This window comes from Sinocyclocheilus rhinocerous, unplaced genomic scaffold (genome assembly GCF_001515625.1).
Source record: "Sinocyclocheilus rhinocerous isolate Xijiao unplaced genomic scaffold, SAMN03320098_v1.1 scaffold1065, whole genome shotgun sequence".
Classification (NCBI taxonomy): Eukaryota; Metazoa; Chordata; class Actinopteri; order Cypriniformes; family Cyprinidae; genus Sinocyclocheilus; species Sinocyclocheilus rhinocerous.
Genome location: NW_015628720.1, coordinates 382,543 through 387,784, shown reverse-complemented (window position 1 = coordinate 387,784; position 5,242 = coordinate 382,543). Strand labels below are relative to the sequence as shown.

At 34.4% G+C, this 5,242-nt stretch overlaps 1 long non-coding RNA gene across 1 annotated transcript; it reads left to right on the top strand.

Annotated features, from left to right (window-relative positions):
• Window positions 1-2,729: 2,729 nt before the first annotated feature.
• LOC107738340 (uncharacterized) lies at window positions 2,730-3,635 on the top strand. Its single transcript, XR_001639868.1, has 3 exons — window positions 2,730-2,896; window positions 3,208-3,407; window positions 3,520-3,635. It is a non-coding gene; the product is annotated as an uncharacterized LOC107738340 (long non-coding RNA).
• Window positions 3,636-5,242: the final 1,607 nt, after the last annotated feature.

The following is a 5,242-nucleotide window of genomic DNA, read 5'->3' as shown; positions in this document are numbered from 1 at the left end:
TTAGTGAATAATTTTATTCACAAATGTAGATTTTTTTTAAATCACCCCCATGTTTATAGTATTTAAGAATTATTTGAGACAATACTCAAAAACTTTGTCAAAAACAAAAAATTTAAAAGCTGTAATCTTGTTAATTTATTTGATAAATACAATTTATTATAATGTTTTATTTTATCCCCTGTGTTTAATCTATATTTATTAATATAGATGGTTTAAAGAATGAATGTGTTTTTTTGTATTCTATTTAAGTCTAAGCCTCTCTTAAAACTGATGTCCTTGAATGTAAGTTGTATGCTGTAAACTTGTAATTTTTTGTTATACTTCAAAAAAAAATAAAAAAATACTGTAAGCATTCTTAGTCATTACTTCACAAATACTTTATTACTCGAGGGATTTTGTTAGAATTCTTTAATAGATAAGATTAACTGGAAAAAGCATGGCTTTTACCTTATCATTTTTTTAAGAAGTTAAAGTTAAAGAACTACATTTAAAAAGTTTGCATCTGGGACAAAGTGCAACTATGGTTAAAAGTGGGAAACGTGGTTGAATTGAACCTGTCCTTTATAGATATTAAGTATGGAAACTATGAAGAAGGTGGTAAAAAAAAAGGTTTGTTTATTAATGTTTTACTTTTGTTAGTGAATAATTTTATTCACAAATGTAGATTTTTTTTAAATCACCCCCATGTTTATAGTATTTAAGAATTATTTGAGACAATACTCAAAAACTTTGTCAAAAACAAAAAATTTAAAAGCTGTAACGTTGTTAATTTGTTTGATAAATACAATGTATTATAATGTTTTATTTTATCCCCTGTGTTTAATCTATATTTATTAATATAGATGGTTTAAAGAATTAATGTGTTTTTTTGTATTCTATTTAAGTCTACGCCTCTCTTAAAACTGATGTCCTTGAATGTAAGTTGTATGCTGTAAACTTGTAATTTTTTGTTATACTTCAAAAAAAAAATTTTAAATACTGTAAGCATTCTTAGTCATTACTTAACAAATACTTTATTACTCGAGGGGATTTTGTTAGAATTCTTTAATAGATAAGATTAACTGGAAAAAGCATGGCTTTTACCTTATCATTTTTTTAAGAAGTTAAAGTTAAAGAACTACATTTAAAAAGTTTGCATATACCCACTAATGAGATTAGGCCTTCGGTAATGTAAAAAATTTGGTAAAATTCACTTGTGTTGTAATTTCTCAATTGAGCATCTTTTTTTAACTTGTTTCATAAATCTTATTTTAGCTAAATACCATATTTATAAATGTAAATTTTAAATGCAAACCTCTTTTTTTAAGATTCAAACTTGACATTAAAATGTATTTTGAATCTATTGAGTTCTCTACAAACTTAAAAGCAATAAGAACAATGGCTTTGCTAAAGGACTTGGCACTTCCTCGACTGAATGACCCTGGACTGGTGTTATATTGTTATGATTTGACAATGATGACAATTGTTATTGTTTTTCTCAAGCATTCAATTTTTTAAAAACTGTAAGCGTTTTTATTAATCTTTTTTCAATGATCTGATTTTTTGTTTTCAATAAGCCACATCAAATCGCCAGGGGCAATTATGAAAAACAAAAAGACAAAATACAAGTGAAAGTGCATATATAATAAATACATTGTAAAGCTGACAAATGTTTAAAGTCCTAATGCTTTTTATTTTTTCCCCAATGTCCTTGCATTCACTCAGTTAAACCATAAAAGTTAATCAAAGAATGGAGTTTGGTTTGTAATCCTAAAACCTGCAATACCATTTCGAGCAATGGGTTCACTCAGAAATGTCCTATGGGTTGTTTTTGATTTATTGATAAATTAACGACTTTCTGTTTAAGGACTACAACTACCACAAGGATGTACGCTTACCTGTATGAGGAACTGGACAACAGGTGTAGTTCTTATGTAACTTGTTAGCAACTTCTAATTTTAAATTACACAGCAGCTTCAAAACTTACTCGAAGGTAATTTATCCTTAAGTGAAAAAATGAGAAGGTCCTTTAATATCAATAACCACAGACCAAATATTTACGTTGCGTGTTAACGTCACTATTACGTGATGACGTAAACAAACTGGTGGCGAATCGTGTTTTGTTCTGTTCATTGAAACGAACTGTTTGATAGAACGCTTTCTCTTTATACATTTGACAAATTTATTAAAATAATTGTTAATAGATTTGCCCAAACAGTGCTTAACTTCCTGGTTCAAAATAATTTATTGTATATTTCTGTTTCTATGTTCTCACTAATCATTTATTTTCTAGCACGCGTTCTTGCTTTTAGTAAATTACACAAGCTAAAGGACGACTAATCAAGTAGGTCTAACATTTATGCTGGAGAGAGTAAGTTACACACAAACGCCCCACGTTAGTGAAATGGTTCATATTTATTTAGGAACTTTGACGAACAATTATTATTATTATTGTTGTTGTTGTTGTTGCTGCTGAAAATATGAACATACAAAACAGTACAAAATATCAAAAGTAGTGACACTTGAAAAGACAATAACAAAAGTAAAACAGTAAAAATACAATAAAAAAATAAAGTAAATAAAAACAAAAAAATGCAATGAATGGCCATCATTTGACATACGATTCCTTATACGAAGACTTTAAATGCGGAGCATATTCTAACAGTCTTCATAGCTTTCTTATTAGTAGATACCGAAATCACATTTAAATAATTCTCCATGTGTCTTAAAAAGAGCACAAAGACAGGTTTACAAATCTCGCGCTGAACCTGTATATATAATGGTGTGGCGTCGTGACGCTTCTGTGAGGCGGAGTCAGAGTCAGACAGGTTTCGCAGGTGTGTACGTTCACAACAACACAAGAAACCCGAACGAAACCCAGACAAATCACTGCTTACTTCGTCCATTTCAGTAAAAGGTAGGCTCTGTGTTAATTAATTGCTTCATTACCGAGTTACTTGTAAATATTCGTTACCTTGTACGGTTTATTTTGGTGATTAGTTTCAGGAAATGAGACCATCTTGCGACAGAATAAAAAGTTTACTTTACAGAAATAGCCTACTTTTATAAAAGTTATATGATTAAATGGAGAATCTTTCTTGATGGGAGACTGTTCCAACCCACATCAGTTAACTAGCAACAACTTGTCATGTTGGTTTCACTATTATTCAGGTGAACGTGCATCAAATTTTAAACCCATGAAATTTGTGAAATCTCCTTATTTCTCAGGCAATGCCAGAATCAAGCCGGCATCATCACACAAGGGACAAAAACTACTCTAGTCGAGACAGGAGAGATGAGTACAGAGAGGACAGGAGAACACCTGATGGAGACGACAGATCACGAAGCCACCGAGAGAAGCAACGATATGCTGACACACAAAGGGACCCCCGTGTGTACGAGGCCACCCGTTATCATAGTCAGGGAGTGTAAGGAGTGATTTTGATGTCTCTTTCCCACCTACAAAATAATTATGTCCTCAGCAGAAGTATGCATGCATGCTGTGACTTTCTGCCCTGCTTGTTGTAATATTTTCTACAGGCCCAGTTACACCGAGACATCATCTTCATACTATGATGACAGTCAACCCTACCATCATGCACTTTACAACCTAAGATACATCACAACTAGCAGAGGTAAACTCACTTTGAGGTTTTGTTTGTGCTGGAGAAGCTACTTTGAAACCGTCTCATGCTAACCTAGAAAGCTTAGAAATTAACAGTCAAATTATCTTTTAATTTTGGGGAAAAAAAGTCATCAACCATGGTATCAAACTAGGTGGAGATATAAAACAAAAAGGAGTTTTCAATAAAAGTTTAATACAGCTACACTAGAATGTAGGGCTGCATGATAAATCGAAATGGAATCGAGATCGCGATTAGGCAGAAGCTGCGATTGTCATGCGTATCTTTCAGTGAAGCACGGTTCTGTGATCAGCAGTAAATCTCCATCCAAAGGCCAGAGGGCGCTCTCGCGCTGAAACCCCAAATACGCTTCGCAGAAAAAAACCAGAAAATGCCTATTGCTGCAGCTGAATAAACAGAAGATTCAACTGCTTTCATTGATTCAACGTGACTAATAAACACACGACTACGGCAATATACGGTTTATCTGAGTTCTTATTATAATTTTCATTCAAATAAAGTATATTTATAATGCAATGCCTTTATCATTGCTTAAATACTATGAAATATGTTGCGTGCCTTATTCTGTGTAAGAAGCCACATCATCTCACAGAAGGATTTATTTCAAACACTCGACTGATGTTATGAAGTGAGTTTGGAGTAAAAATATGTTATTAAATGTGGTATTTTCACATGCTTTCAGATGGAGCAGCATTTACTTCACAGAGCCGTAGTTCACTGAGAAGCTATGCAAACAGCTGTCATTATCGCGAACGATTTCAGAATCGCGCAATGAAATCGGTTTTTTTTGCGTAACTTGTCAGTGAACTACGGCTATGTGTAGTAAATTCTGCTCCATCTGAAAGCACGTGATGATGATTTCCTACTGATTACAGAACCGGCTTTACTAACAAAATGCGCATTATAAATGTATTTATAGTCAGTTTTGATAAAAGTATTAATTATTATTAAATAGTTTAATTATTAAACAATCTTTCTGATCCCAACTTTGTGAACAATATTGTTGTAGTAGTGGTAGTAGTATATATTTATTTAATGCCATGTCAGCATCTTTAAGCCCCATTCACACGGGCGTCAACGCTTCTCGTTTACTTTGAATGGAGTGACGTCAAGTGTTGGCAAAATGAATTGTGGGTCCGTCGCGTCGCGTCGCGTTGGGTCCGTTGCTCGCGGCAGAAGTTGAAAACTTTTCAACTTTTCAAGCGCCAACGCAGGCGTCAGCCAATCAGATCGCCTTATGCAAATACCCTGGTGCAGACGCTAGCCAATCGCATTCATGCAACACCAGAAAACTAATGTGATTGGCTGTTGTCACTATGACGGTACCGTCAGCACCAAGCTTCAGAAACGCCCTCCGTCAAGCGTTAACGCTGACGCCCCGTGTGAATGGTGCTTTGAATGGAGTGACGTCAAGTGTTGCCGAAATGAATTGTGGGTCCGTCGCATCGCGTTGGGTCCGTTGCTCGCGGCAGAAGTTGAATACTTTTCAAGCGCCAATGCAGGCGTCAGCCAATCAGATCGCCTTATGCAAATACCCTGGTGCAGACGCTAGCAAATCGCGTTCATGCAACACCAGAAAACTAATGTGATTGGCTGTTGTCACTATGACGGTCGCGTCA